The sequence below is a fragment of the Ranitomeya variabilis genome, chromosome 5 (genome assembly GCF_051348905.1).
Source record: "Ranitomeya variabilis isolate aRanVar5 chromosome 5, aRanVar5.hap1, whole genome shotgun sequence".
In the NCBI taxonomy this organism is placed as follows: Eukaryota; Metazoa; Chordata; class Amphibia; order Anura; family Dendrobatidae; genus Ranitomeya; species Ranitomeya variabilis.
The window spans coordinates 63873958-63888598 of record NC_135236.1 but is presented as its reverse complement, the minus strand read 5'-3'; the positions used below and the strand labels follow the sequence as shown (position 1 = coordinate 63888598).

The following is a 14641-nucleotide window of genomic DNA, read 5'->3' as shown; positions in this document are numbered from 1 at the left end:
AGGGGCTGGAGTCAAGGGCTGGAGGTGGGTGTCAAGGGCTGGAGGTGGGCGTCAGGGGATGGAGGAGGCTGTCAGGGGATGGAGGAGGCTGCCAGGGGATGGAGGAGGGTGCCTGGGGATGGAGGAGGGTGCCAGGGGATGGAGGAGGGTGCCAGGGGCTGGAGTCAAAGGCTGGAGGTGGGTGTCAAGGGCTGGAGGTGGGTGTCAAGGGCTGGAGGTGGGTGTCAAGGGCTGGAGGAGGGTGTCAAGGGCTGGAGGTGGGTGTCAAGGGCTGGAGTCAAAGGCTGGAGGTGGGTGTCAAGGGCTGGAGGTGGGCGTCAATGGATAGAGGAGGGTGTCAAGGGCTGGAGGTGAGTGTCAAGGGCTGGAGGTGGGCGTCAAGGGACAGAGGTGGGCTGTCAGGGGACGTAGGAGGCTGTCAGGGGATGGAGGAGGCTGCCAGGGGATGGAGAAGGCTGCCAGGGGATGGAGGAGGCTGCCAGGGGATGGAGTCAAGGGCTGGAGGTGGGTGTCAAGGGCTGGAGTCAAAGGCTGGAGGTGGGTGTCAAGGGCTGGAGGTGGGCGTCAATGGATAGAGGAGGGTGTCAGGGGCTGGAAGTGGGTGTCAGGGGATGGAGGTGGGTGTCAGGGGATGGAGGTGGGTGTCAGGGGATGGAGGAGGCTGTCAGGGGATGGAGGAGGCTGTCAGGGGATGGAGGAGGCTGTCAGGGGATGGAGGAGGCTGTCAGGGGATGGAGGAGGCTGTCAGGGGATGGAGGAGGGTGCACATATATTAACACATAGTGATGAGGGCCCAATGCCATCATAGCAGGAGGGTGGTGACGACAATGTGGCTGGGTTCTGTGGTGCTTGCCACCTAGCACCCCCCGTGTACGGGACACTTTGAGTTACCGTTAGCAGGGTGGAGACAGCCTGACAAGCGCCGCTGCTGCAGGTGTGTGCAGGAGTCTTTCCCATATATACCAGCACTATCATGGATGGTAAATTGACGCATCTGTGCTCAGGATAGTGCATCTTCTTAACAATGCATTTATTATCAGTACTAATAGATCTATTTGGCCATATTCGGCATCTGAATATATTCAAACAACACTACACCCCACGAATATACAAGAGAGGCAAAGAAAATCATGTCAAACTTTTACATTTTATTTGTGGAAAAAGTGAAGAGGCCGGGGCAAAATAATTTTATTACAAAAACAAAATAAAAGAAAAAAAAAACTACTTTGAACTGTAACCAACTCCAACCACTGCTTTCAACCTGTAGAAAGAGAAAATTAAAATTAAAAACATTGCACAATGCAGAATACTATGAAAGTAAATAGCGTGAGCTTGGGATTATAGTACAGAAAGGAGAATGGCTCCCTGTGAGAGGGTGTCAGGGGCTGGAGGAGGGTGTCAGGGGCTGGAGGAGGGTGTCAGGGGCTGGAGGAGGGTGTCAGGGGCTGGAGGAGGGTGTCAAGGGCTGGAGGAGGGTGTCAAGGGCTGGAGTGAAGGGCTGGAGGAGGGTGTCAAGGGCTGGAGGAGGGTGTCAAGGGCTGGAGGAGGGTGTCAAGGGCTGGAGGAGGGTGTCAAGGGCTGGAGTGAAGGGCTGGAGGAGGGTGTCAGGGGCTGGAGTGAAGGGCTGGAGGAGGGTGTCAGGGGCTGGAGGTGGGTGTCAAGGGCTGGAGGAGGGTGTCAAGGGCTGGAGGAGGGTGTCAAGGGCTGGAGGAGGGTGTCAAGGGCTGGAGGAGAGTGTCAGGGGCTGGAGGAGGGTGTCAGGGGCTGGAGGAGGGTGTCAGGGGCTGGAGGAGGGTGTCAGGGGCTGGAGTGAAGGGCTGGAGGAGGGTGTCAGGGGCTGGAGTGAAGGGCTGGAGGGGGTGTCAGGGGCTGGAGTGAAGGGCTGGAGGAGGGTGTCAGGGGCTGGAGTGAAGGGCTGGAGGAGGGTGTCAGGGGCTGGAGTGAAGGGCTGGAGGAGGGTGTCAGGGGCTGGAGTGAAGGGCTGGAGGGGGTTTCAGGGGCTGGAGGTGGGTGTCAAGGGCTGGAGGTGGGTGTCAAGGGCTGGAGGTGGGTGTCAAGGGATGGAGGTGGGTGTCAAGGGATGGAGGAGGCTGTCAGGGGATGGAGGAGGCTGTCAGGGGATGGAGGTGGCTGTCAGGGGATGGAGGTGGCTGTCAAGGGATGGAGGAGGCTGTCAGGGCATGGAGGAGGCTGTCAGGGCATGGTGGAGGCTGTCAGGGCATGGTGGAGGCTGTCAGGTCATGGAGGAGGCTGTCAGGGCATGGAGGAGGCTGTCAGGGCATGGTGGAGGCTGTCAGGGCATGGAGGAGGCTGTCAGGGCATGGTGGAGGCTGTCAGGGCATGGAGGAGGCTGTCAGGGCATGGAGGAGGCTGTCAGGGGATGGAGGAGGCTGTCAGGGGATGGAGGAGGCTGTAAGGGGCTGGAGGTGGCTGTCAGGGGATGGAGGTGGCTGTCAGGGGATGGAGGTGGCTGTCAGGGGATGGAGGTGGCTGTCAAGGGCTGGAGGTGGCTGTCAAGGGATGGAGGAGGCTGTCAAGGGATGGAGGAGGCTGTCAAGGGATGGAGGAGGCTGTCAGGGGCTGGAGGTGGCTGTCAGGGGCTGGACGAGGCTTCAGGGGCTGGAGGAGGCTGTCAGAGGCTGGAGGAGGCTGTCAGGGGCTGGAGGAGGCTGTCAGGGGCTGGAGGAGGGTGTCAGGGGCTGGAGTCAAAGGCCGAAGGTGGGTGTCAAGGGCCGGAGGAGGCTGTCAGGGCATGGAGGAGGCTGTCAGGGCATGGAGGAGGCTGTCAGGGCATGGTGGAGGCTGTCAGGGCATGGTGGAGGCTGTCAGGTCATGGAGGAGGCTGTCAGGGCATGGAGGAGGCTGTCAGGGGATGGAGGAGGCTGTCAGGGGATGGAGGAGGCTGTCAGGGGATGGAGGAGGCTGACAGGGGATGGAGCAGGCTGTCAGGGGCTGGAGGAGGCTGTCAGAGGCTACATATGGCAAATGCAAGGTAAACCCGATTCCCGTCCCGCAAGAGGGACCGGTGTCCCGCTGGTGGGACGTTGTCCCACCTGCGGGACTCCGGTCCCTCTTGCGGGACGAAACTCGGGTTTACTTTGCATTTGTTATAAGTAGTGTCTCAGAGGCTGGAGAGGGTGTCAGGGGCAGGAGGAGGGTGTCAGGAGGAGGGTGTCAGAGGCAGGAGGAGGGTGTCAGGGGCAGGAGTCAAGGGTTGGAGGAGGATGTCAGGGGCAGGAGGAGGGCGTCAGGGGCTAGACGAGGCTGTCAGGGGCTGGAGTCAGGGGCTGGAGGTGGCTGTCAAGGGCTGGAGGTGGCTGTCAAGGGCTGGAAGTGGCTGTCAAGGGCTGGAGGTGGCTGTCAAGGGCTGGAGGTGGCTGTCAAGGGATGGAGGAGGGAGTCAAGGGCTGGAGGAGGGTGTCAAGGGCTGGAGTGAAGGGCTGGAGGAGGGTGTCAAGGGCTGGAGGAGGGTGTCAAGGGCTGGAGGAGGGTGTCAGGGGCTGGAGGAGGGTGTCAGGGGCTGGAGGAGGGTGTCAGGGGCTGGAGTGAAGGGCTGGAGGAGGGTGTCAGGGGCTGGAGTGAAGGGCTGGAGGGGGTGTCAGGGGCTGGAGTGAAGGGCTGGAGGAGGGTGTCAGGGGCTGGAGTGAAGGGCTGGAGGAGGGTGTCAGGGGCTGGAGTGAAGGGCTGGAGGAGGGTGTCAAGGGCTGGAGGTGGCTGTCAAGGGCTGGAAGTGGCTGTCAAGGGCTGGAGGTGGCTGTCAAGGGCTGGAGGTGGCTGTCAAGGGATGGAGGAGGGAGTCAAGGGATGGAGGTGGCTGTCAGGGGCTGGAGTCAAGGGCTGGATGAGGCTGTCAGGGGCTGGAGTCAAGGGCTGGAGGTGGCTGTCAAGGGCTGGAGGTGGCTGTCAAGGGCTGGAGGGAGCTGTCAAGGGCTGGAGGTGGCTGTCAAGGGCTGGATGTGGAAGTCAAGGGCTGGAGGAGGGTGTCAAGGGCTGGAGGAGGGTGTCAAGGGCTGGAGGAGGGTGTCAAAAGATGGAGGAGGGTGTCAAAAGATGGAGGAGGGTGTCAAGGGATGGAGGAGGGTGTCAAGGGATGGAGGTGGCTTTCAGGGGCTGAACGAGGCTGTCAGGGGCTGGAGTCAAGGGCTGGAGGTGGCTGTCAAGGACTGGAGGTGGCTGTCAAGGGCTGGAGGTGGCTGTCAAGGGCTGGAGGTGGCTGTCAAGGGCTGGAGGTGGCTGTCAAGGGCTGGAGGTGGCTGTCAAGGGATGGAGGAGGGAGTCAAGGGATGGAGGTGGCTGTCGGGCTGGATGAGGCTGTCAAGGGCTGGAGTCAAGGGCTGGAGGTGGCTGTCAAGGGCTGGAGGTGGCTGTCAAGGGCTGGAGGTGGCTGTCAAGGGCTGGAGTCAAGGGCTGGAGGTGGCTGTCAAGGGCTGGAGGTGGCTGTCATGGGCTGGACGAGGCTGTCAGGGGCTGGAGTCAAGGGCTGGAGGTGGCTGTCAAGGGCTGGAGGTGGCTGTCAAGGGCTGGAGGAAGCTGTCAAGGGATGGAGGAGGCTGTCAAGGGATGGAGGAGGCTGTCAGGGGATGGAAGAGGCTGTCAGGGGATGGAAGAGGCTGTCTGGGGATGGAGGAGGCGGTCTGGGGATGGAGGAGGCGGTCTGGGGATGGAGGAGGCGGTCTGGGGATGGAGGAGGCTGTTAGGGGATGGAGGAGGCTGACAGGGGATGGTGGAGGCTGACAGGGGATGGTGGAGGCTGACGGGATGGAGGAGGCTGTCAGGGGATGGAGGAGGCTGTCAGGGGATGGTGGAGGCTGACAGGGGATGGTGGAGGCTGACAGGGGATGGAGGAGGCTGACAGGGGATGGAGGAGGCTGTCAGGGGATGGAGGAGGCTGACAGGGGATGGAGGAGGCTGTCAGGGGCTGGAGGAGGCTGTCAGGGGCTACATATGGCAAATGCAAGGTAAACCCGATTCCCGTCCCGCAAGAGGGACCGGTGTCCCGCTGGTGGGACGTTGTCCCACCTGCGGGACTCCGGTCCCTCTTGCGGGACGAAACTCGGGTTTACCTTGCATTTGTCATAAGTAGTGTCTCAGAGGCTGGAGAGGGTGTCAAGGGCTGGAGGTGGCTGTCAAGGGCTGGAGGTGGCTGTCAAGGGCTGGAGGTGGCTGTCAAGGGCTGGAGGTGGCTGTCAGGGGCTGGAGGTGGCTGTCAGGGGCTGGAAGTGGCTGTCAAGGGCTGGAAGTGGCTGTCAGGGGCTGGAGGTGGCTGTCAGGGGCTGGAGGTGGCTGTCAGGGGCTGGAGGTGGCTGTCTGGGGATGGAGGAGGCTGTCTGGGGATGGAGGAGGCTGTCATGGGCTGGACGAGGCTGTCAGGGGCTGGAGTCAAGGGCTGGAGGTGGCTGTCAAGGGCTGGAGGTGGCTGTCAAGGACTGGAGGTGGCTGTCAAGGGCTGAAAGTGGCTGTCAAGGGCTGGAGGTGGCTGTCAAGGGCTGGAGGAGGGTATCAAGGGCTGGAGGTGGCTGTCAAGGGCTGGAGGTGGCTGTCAAGGGCTGGAGGTGGCTGTCAAGGGCTGGAGTCAAGGGCTGGAGGTGGCTGTCAAGGGCTGGAGGTGGCTGTCATGGGCTGGACGAGGCTGTCAGGGGCTGGAGTCAAGGGCTGGAGGTGGCTGTCAAGGGCTGGAGGTGGCTGTCATGGGCTGGACGAGGCTGTCAGGGGCTGGAGTCAAGGGCTGGAGGTGGCTGTCAAGGGCTGGAGGTGGCTGTCAAGGGCTGGAGGAGGCTGTCAAGGGCTGGAGGTGGGTCACTGAGGGCCTGGGGTGGCCGTCACTGAGGGGCTGTGGCAGAGCCTGTGGCGTGCTGCAGGAGCCAATAAAGGGGGCTGAATGAGTACATGGGCCTGGTATGGTGCTGTAGAGGCTGTGTGGCACTGAGGGCTTGCTGGGGACGCTGGCCCTGGGTGGCAGAGAACGCAGACTCTGGGTGGCAGAGAACGCAGACTCTGGGTGGCAGAGAACGCAGACTCTGGGTGGCAGAGAACGCAGACTCTGGGTGGCAGAGAACGCAGACTCTGGGTGGCAGAGAACGCAGACTCTGGGTGGCAGAGAACGCAGGCTCTGGGTGGCAGAGATCGCTGGCTCTGGGTGGCAGAGATCGCTGGCTGTGAGTGGCAGAGATCGCTGGCTCTGAGTGGCAGAGATCGCTGGCTCTGAGTGGCAGAGATCGCTGGCTCTGAGTGGCAGAGATCGCTGGCTCTGAGTGGCAGAGATCGCTGGCTCTGAGTGGCAGAGATCGCTGGCTCTGAGTGGCAGAGAATGCTGGCTCTGAGTGGCAGAGAATGCTGGCTCTGAGTAGCAGAGAATGCTGGCTCTGACACTGAGGGCCTGGTGTGTGAGAGCCTGTCAGAGCCTGTGGCGTGCTGCAGGGGCTGAGGGAGTCCGTGGGCCTGGTATGGGGCTGTGGAGGCTGTGTGGTGCTGTAGAGGGGGTTGTGTGGTGGTGTAGAGGGGGTCGTGTGGCGCTGTAGAGGACTACAGAGCCACACAGCCCCTGGTGTGACTTCCCCACTGCCATGACAGCTGACTGTATATACATGTATACACATACATGTATGTACATGTGCCATGACAGCTCCTTAGACCATACATACATGGATTGTCACTTACCCAAACTGAGGATGAAGAGGCTTAGCTGCTCCACATGATGATGGAGGCCGGAGAGCAGTGTTCCTCCATAGCGATGTCGCCCATTAGGGAAACTTGGTGTCCTTGTCCCGCCAGTTCTTGAGCCAGTGTCCACGATGCCTTGTTACCTATTTGAAAAAAAAAGGAAATTATTGAATTTTTAAATAATTTTTATTCTAAGCCCTATACAATTCTACTGGTACATTAACCCCTTCTTCCATGAGCGTATATTCCCAGCAGACACATAGCAAGCCGGCAACTGTCCCAAGAGCTTCCTGTGGGTGACGCTCTGTTACCTACTGAGAGACAGGGAAATAAAAAATAATAATTAATAAGGGAAATATTGTATTTTATAATTAGTGTTCATAGCAGTAACAACACAGCCCTCCTAACCCTCCACTGACCCCACAGGGACTGCCTGTACCCCCGCCATGCCCCTCACAGTTGACCCCATATGCTGAGCTCTGCTCCCCCTCCCCCGACAGAAACAGCCTGTGGGAGGACGTGACAGCCTATGGGAGGACGTGACAGCCTGTGGGAGGACGTGAGAGGCAGTCAGAGGATGTGAGAGGCCGTCGGAGGCCGTGAGCCAGTCGGAGGCCGTGAGAGCCTATCAGAGGCTGTGAGCCAGTCGGAGGCCGTGAGAGCCTATCGGAGGCCGTGAGAGCCTATCGGAGGCCGTGGGAGCCTATCGGAGGCCGTGGGAGCCAGTTGGAGGCCGTGAGAGCCTATCGGAGGCCGTGAGAGCTATCGGAGGCCGTGAGAGGCCGTGAGCGCCAGTCGGAGGCTGTGAGAGCCTGTCGGAGGCCATGAGAGCCTGTCGGAGGCCGTGGGAGGCCGTGAGAGCCTGTCGGAGGCCGTGGGAGGCCGTGAGCGCCAGTCGGAGGCCGTGAGAGCCTATCGGAGGCCGTGAGTGCCAGTCGGAGGTCGTGAGCGCCAGTCGGAGGTCGTGAGCGCCAGTCGGAGGCCGTGAGCGCCAGTCGGAGGCCGTGAGCGCCTGTCAGAGGCCGTGAGAGCCTATCGGAGGCCGTGAGAGCCTGTCGGAGGCCATGAGAGCCTGTCGGAGGCCTTGGGAGGCCGTGAGCGCCAGTCGGAGGCCGTAAGAGCCTATCAGAGGCCGTGAGAGCCTGTCGGAGGTCATGGGAGGCCGTGAGAGCCTATCAGAGGCCGTTAGAGACTTCGGAGGCCGTGAGCGCCAGTCGTAGGCCGTGAGAGCCTATCGGAGGCCGTGAGCGCCAGTCGGAGGCCGTGAGCCTGTCGGAGGCCATGAGAGCCTGTCGGAGGCCGTGGGAGGCCGTGAGCGTCAGTCAGAGGCCGTGAGAGCCTGTCGGAGGCCGTGAGAGCTATCGGAGGCCGTGAGAGCCTGTCGGAGGCCATGAGAGCCTGTCGGAGACCGTGGGAGGCCGTGAGAGCCTGTCGGAAGCCTTGGGAGGCCGTGAGCACCAGTCGGAGGCCGTGAGAGCCTATCGGAGGCCGTGAGAGCCTGTCGGAGGCCGTGAGCGCCAGTCGGAGGCCGTGAGAGCCTGTCGGAGGCCATGGGAGGCCGTGAGAGCCTATCAGAGGCCGTTAGAGACTTCGGAGGCCGTGAGCGCCAGTCGGAGGCCATGAGCCTGTCGGAGGCCATGAGAGCCTGTCGGAGGCCGTGAGCGCCAGTCAGAGGCCGTGAGAGCCTATCGGAGGCCGTGAGAGCCTGTCGGAGGCCATGAGAGCTATCGGAGGCCGTGAGAGCCTGTCGGAGGCCATGAGAGCCTGTCGGAGACCGTGGGAGGCCGTGAGAGCCTGTCAGAGGCCGTGAGCACCAGTCGGAGGCCGTGAGAGCCTATCGGAGGCCGTGAGAGCCTGTCGGAGGCCGTGAGCGCCAGTTGGAGGCCGTGAGCGCCAGTCGGAGGCCGTGAGCGCCAGTCGGAGGCCGTGAGAGCCTATCGGAGGCCGTGGGAGGCCGTGAGAGCCTGTCGGAGGCCATGAGAACCTGTCGGAGGCCGTGAGCCTGTCGGAGGCCATGAGAGCCTGTCGGAGGCCGTGAGCGGCCGTGAGCGCCAGTCGGAGGCCGTGAGAGCCTATCGGAGGCCGTGAGCGCCAGTCGGAGGCCGTGAGAGCCTATCGGAGGCCATGAGAGCCTGTCGGAGGCCGTGGGCGGCCGTGAGCGCCAATCGGAGGCCGTGAGCGCCAGTAGGAGGCCGTGAGAGCCTATCGGAGGCCGTGAGTGCCAGTCGGAGGCCGTGAGCGCCAGTCGGAGGCCGTGGGCGGCCGTGAGCGCCAATCGGAGGCCGTGAGCGCCAGTAGGAGGCCGTGAGAGCCTATCGGAGGCCTGAGCGCCAGTGAGCGCCAGTCGGAGGCCGTGAGCGCCAGTCGGAGGCCGTGAGCGCCAGTCGGAGGCCGTGAGAGCCAGTCGGAGGCCGTGAGAGCCAGTCGGAGGCCCCCGCAGTGCCCCCCATACACTGTGCTCAGCTCACCGTCCCCCTCCAGGGACAGCCTGTGTCCCCCGCCGTGCCCCCATACACTGTGCTCAGCTCACCGTCCCCCTCCAGGGACAGTCTGTCTCCCCCCGCAGTGCCCCCCCATACACTGTGCTCAGCTCACCGTCCCCCTCCAGGGACAGCCTGTCTCCCCCGCAGTGCCCCCCATACACTGTGCTCAGCTCACCGTCCCCCTCCAGGGACAGCCTGTCTCCCCCGCAGTGCCCCCCATACATTGTGCTCAGCTCACCGCCCCCCTCCAGGGACAGCCTGTCTTCCCCCGCAGTGCCCCCCCCATACCTGGCTCAGCTCACCGTCCCCCTCCAGGGACAACCTGTCTCCCCCGCAGTGCCCGCCATACACTGTGCTCAGCTCACCGTCCCCCTCCAGGGACAGTCTGTCTCCCCCCGCAGTGCCCCCCCATACCCTGGCTCAGCTCACCGTCCCCCTCCAGGGACAGCCTGTCTCCCCCGCAGTGCCCCCCATACATTGTGCTCAGCTCACCGCCCCCCTCCAGGGACAGCCTGTCTTCCCCCGCAGTGCCCCCCCCCATACCTGGCTCAGCTCACCGTCCCCCTCCAGGGACAACCTGTCTCCCCCGCAGTGCCCGCCATACACTGTGCTCAGCTCACCGTCCCCCTCCAGGGACAGCCTGTCTTCCCCCGCAGTGCCCCCCCATACTGAGCTCAGCTCACCATCCCCCTCCAGGGACAACCTGTCTCCCCCGCAGTGGCCCCCCATACACTGTTCTCAGCTCACGGTCCCCCTCCAGGGACAGCCTGTCTCCCCCCGCAGTGCCCCCCCCATACACTCTGCTCAGCTCCCGGTCCCCCTCCAGGGACAGCCTGTCTCCCCCGCAGTGCCCCCCCCATACACTGTGCTCAGCTCCCGGTCCCCCTCCAGGGACAGCCTGTCTCCCCCCGCAGTGCCCCCCCATACACTCTGCTCAGCTCACGGTCCCCCTCCAGGGACAGCCTGTCTCCCCCCCGCAGTGCCCCCCCATACACTGGGCTCAGCTCACCGTCCCCCTCCAGGGACAGCCTGTCTCCCCCACAGTGCCCCCCATACACTGTGCTCAGTTCACCGTCCCCCTCCAGGGACAGCCTGTCTCCCCCGCAGTGCCCCCCATACATTGTGCTCAGCTCACCGCCCCCCTCCAGGGACAGCCTGTCTTCCCCCGCAGTGCCCCCCCCATACCTGGCTCAGCTCACCGTCCCCCTCCAGGGACAACCTGTCTCCCCCGCAGTGCCCGCCATACACTGTGCTCAGCTCACCGTCCCCCTCCAGGGACAGCCTGTCTTCCCCCGCAGTGCCCCCCCATACTGTGCTCAGCTCACCGTCCCCCTCCAGGGACAACCTGTCTCACCCGCAGTGCCCCCCCATACACTGTTCTCAGCTCACGGTCCCCCTCCAGGGACAGCCTGTCTCCCCCCGCAGTGCCCCCCCATACACTCTGCTCAGCTCCCGGTCCCCCTCCAGGGACAGCCTGTCTCCCCCGCAGTGCCCCCCCATACACTGCGCTCAGCTCCCGGTCCCCCTCCAGGGACAGCCTGTCTCCCCCCCGCAGTGCCCCCCCATACACTGTGCTCAGCTCACGGTCCCCCTCCAGGGACAGCCTGTCTCCCCCCGCAGTGCCCCCCCCCATACACTCTGCTCAGCTCACGGTCCCCCTCCAGGGACAGCCTGTCTCCCCCCCGCAGTGCCCCCCCATACATTGTGCTCAGCTCCCGGTCCCCCTCCAGGGACAGCCTGTCTCCCCCCGCAGTGCCCCCCCATACACTGTGCTCAGCTCACGGTCCCCCTCCAGGGACAGCCTGTCTCCCCCCCGCAGTACCCCCCCATACATTGTGCTCAGCTCCCGGTCCCCCTCCAGGGACAGCCTGTCTCCCCCGCAGTGCCCCCCCAATACACTGAGCTCAGCTCCCGGTCCCCCTCCAGGGACAGCCTGTCTCCCCCCGCAGTGCCCCCCCCATACACTGTTCTCAGCTCCCGGTCCCCCTCCAGGGACAGCCTGTCTCCCCCGCAGTGCCCCCCCAATACACTGTGCTCAGCTCCCGGTCCCCTTCCAGGGACAGCCTGTCTCCCCCGCAGTGCCCCCCCATACACTGGGCTCAGCTCACGGTCCCCCTCCAGGGACAGCCTGTCTCCCCCGCAGTGCCCCCCCATACACTGTTCTCAGCTCATGGTCCCCCTCCAGGGACAGCCTGTCTCCCCCGCAGTGCCCCCCCATACACTGTTCTCAGCTCACCGTCCCCCTCCAGGGACAGCCTGTCTCCCCCGCAGTGCCCCCCATACACTGTTCTCAGCTCACGGTCCCCCTCCAGGGACAGCCTGTCTCCCCCCGCAGTGCCCCATCATACACTGTGCTCAGCTCACGGTCCCCCTCCAGGGACAGCCTGTCTTCCCCCGCAGTGCCCCCCCATACTGTGCTCAGCTCACCGTCCCCCTCCAGGGACAACCTGTCTCCCCCGCAGTGCCCCCCCATACACTGTTCTCAGCTCACGGTCCCCCTCCAGGGACAGCCTGTCTCCCCCCGCAGTGCCCCCCAATACACTGAGCTCAGCTCCCGGTCCCCCTCCAGGGACAGCCTGTCTCTCCCGCAGTTCCCCCCATACACTGTGCTCAGCTCCCGGTCCCCCTCCAGGGACAGCCTGTCTCCCCCGCAGTGCCCCCCCATACACTGTTCTCAGCTCACGGTCCCCCTCCAGGGACAGCCTGTCTCCCCCGCAGTGCCCCCCCATACACTGTTCTCAGCTCACCGTCCCCCTCCAGGGACAGTCTGTCTCCACCGCAGTGCCCCCCATACACTGTGCTCAGCTCACGGTCCCCCTCCAGGGACAGCCTGTCTCCCCCCGCAGTGCCCCCCCATACACTGTGCTCAGCTCACGGTCCCCCTCCAGGGACAGCCTGTCTTCCCCCGCAGTGCCCCCCCATACTGTGCTCAGCTCACCGTCCCCCTCCAGGGACAACCTGTCTCCCCCGCAGTGCCCCCCCATACACTGTTCTCAGCTCACGGTCCCCCTCCAGGGACAGCCTGTCTCCCCCCGCAGTGCCCCCCAATACACTGTGCTCAGCTCCCGGTCCCCCTCCAGGGACAGCCTGTCTCCCCCGCAGTGCCCCCCATACACTGTGCTCAGCTCCCGGTCCCCCTCCAGGGACAGCCTGTCTCCCCCCCGCAGTGCCCCCCATACACTGTGCTCAGCTCCCGGTCCCCCTCCAGGGACAGCCTGTCTCCCCCGCAGTGCCCCCCCAATACACTGTGCTCAGCTCACCGTCCCCCTCCAGGGACAGCCTGTCTCCCCCGCAGTGCCCCCCTATACATTGTTCTCAGCTCACGGTCCCCCTCCAGGGACAGCCTGTCTCTCCCCGCAGTGCCCCCCCATACACTGTGCTCAGCTCACGGTCCCCCTCCAGGGACAGCCTGTCTCCCCCCGCAGTGCCCCCCCATACACTGTGCTCAGCTCACGGTCCCCCTCCAGGGACAGCCTGTCTCCCCCCGCAGTGCCCCCCCATACACTGTGCTCAGCTCACGGTCCCCCTCCAGGGACAGCCTGTCTCCCCCGCAGTGCCCCCCCATACACTGTGCTCAGCTCACGGTCCCCCTCCAGGGACAGCCTGTCTCTCCCCGCAGTGCCCCCCCATACACTGTGCTCAGCTCACGGTCCCCCTCCAGGGACAGCCTGTCTCCCCCGCAGTGCCCCCCCCATACACTGTGCTCAGCTCACGGTCCCCCTCCAGGGACAGCCTGTCTCCCCCCGCAGTGCCCCCCCATACACTGTGCTCAGCTCACGGTCCCCCTCCAGGGACAGCCTGTCTCCCCCGCAGTGCCCCCCCTACAGCTGACCCCCTACAGACATGCAGTGGTGGTGCCGATACGGGCTCATACTTACCGGCCGGCAGCTCCAGGCTTCAAATCTGGCGCTCACAGGTCACGTCATTGTTGCTTCCGTCATACCGGGAAAGCAGCGGGCGGGCTCGGTGCCATGTCACACAGAGAGCCCGGCCGCCCCTCCCCCGCTTCACCTTACAGCCGGGCAGAGGATGTGTTTAGTGTGCTGCAGCCGCACAGCGCTGACTCCGCCCCCCGAGCCTTCACTACAGGGGACGAGTCACAGGCAGCCCGGCGTGTCACAGGAGTCCTCCCCCTTCCACTGTGCACACAGGCCGGCCAGTGAGTTCCGGGTTCTGGCCGCACAGCGGGGACCCCGCCCACCGGCAAGACAGTGCTGAGGAGGGGGATGAGTGACAAGCTCCTCACACACCGCCCCTCCCCCGCCACTGTCCGCCGTAACAGCACAATCAATGCCGGGGAAGGAGTGAGCCCCAGGAGCGCAGCACTGGCCCCGCCCACCATGGGCAGCACTGGCCCGGACTCCGCCCACCCTGCACCAAACAGCGGAGCACAGGGGGAGAGCTATGAGCCCCGGGGGCACACGGCGCTGACTCCGCCCACCCTGCGCCACACATCGGAGCACAGGGGGGCATCTATGAGCCCCGGGGGCACACGGCGCTGATCCCGCCCACCCCGCCCCACACACAGTAAAAGCCGGGAGGAGATGTATGAGCCCCGGAGGCACGCAGCGCTGACTCCGCCCACCGTGCACCGCACAGCGCTGACTCCGCCCACCCTGCGCCACACACCGGAGCACGGGGGGGGGAGGATCTATGAGCCCCGGGGGCACACAGCGATGTCCCCGCACCACACAGTAAAAGCTGGGGGGAGATGTATGAGCCCCCCCGGCCGTTATGCACTGACCCCCCCACACACACAGCATGGGGGATGAACGATAAGCCATATGACGGTAACCCCGCCCCCTCCTTACACGGTCCCGTTGTAGGCATTCGGACCGGTTTTTAACGATTTTTTTCGGACGGTCAGCCTCCGGGGGGCGCCCTGATCCTAACGCGCACGCTTTCAACTTCGTCTGCGATGAAAAAGTCGCCGTGACCCCTGTTTTTGGGGTGTTTTTTCATCGCAGAGGAATTTAAATGCGCGCGTCAGTATCGGCTAAGAGCTCCTCAGATTTTCCCCCCAAAAAACGCAAACGCGTGCGGGCTGAAAATAAGAAACGAAAAAAAAAACGCACGCACGATGTCTTATTGGACGCAAAAAAAATGCAACTTGATGCGTTTCTTGCGTCCAATGCTTGCGGCCATGCGGCGCAAAACGCAGCACAACGCATGTCCATGCGCCCCCATGTTAAATATAGGGGCGCATGACGCATGCGGCGCCGCTGCGGCGCCCGACGCTGCGGCGCTGACCGCAAATGTGAACGTAGCCTAAGAAACGTGGGGAACCGCAGTTTCTTACCCAAAGCTCGACAGGCAAACAGCACTGAAGGGGAGCCAGGGTCACCGGGCTCTTCGGTGGAGCGCCGCTGCCATCCAGTGGCCGGTCGGCCTTTAAAAAACAGAATGATGACACCTGGTGTTCGCTGCGGTACTGCAGTTAAACCTCTAGATCTAGTTCTGGGTAAAGTGTGGATGGGGGGCGGGAAAAGGGGCGGAGA

The 14641-nt window shown here is 63.8% G+C and overlaps 1 protein-coding gene across 3 annotated transcripts in view; it reads right to left on the bottom strand.

Annotated features, from left to right (window-relative positions):
* Positions 1 to 1128: 1128 nt before the first annotated feature.
* LOC143774472 (protein CASC3-like) overlaps positions 1129 to 14641 on the bottom strand; it is a 35107-nt gene continuing 21594 nt past the window's right edge. For all 3 annotated transcript variants that reach the window (XR_013215537.1, XM_077262098.1, XM_077262097.1), the window contains 2 exons: positions 6658 to 6803; positions 1129 to 1261 (listed from right to left, as the gene is read on the bottom strand). The gene's annotated coding sequence lies outside the window, so the exon portion shown is untranslated. The remainder of the gene's footprint in view (positions 1262 to 6657; positions 6804 to 14641) is intronic.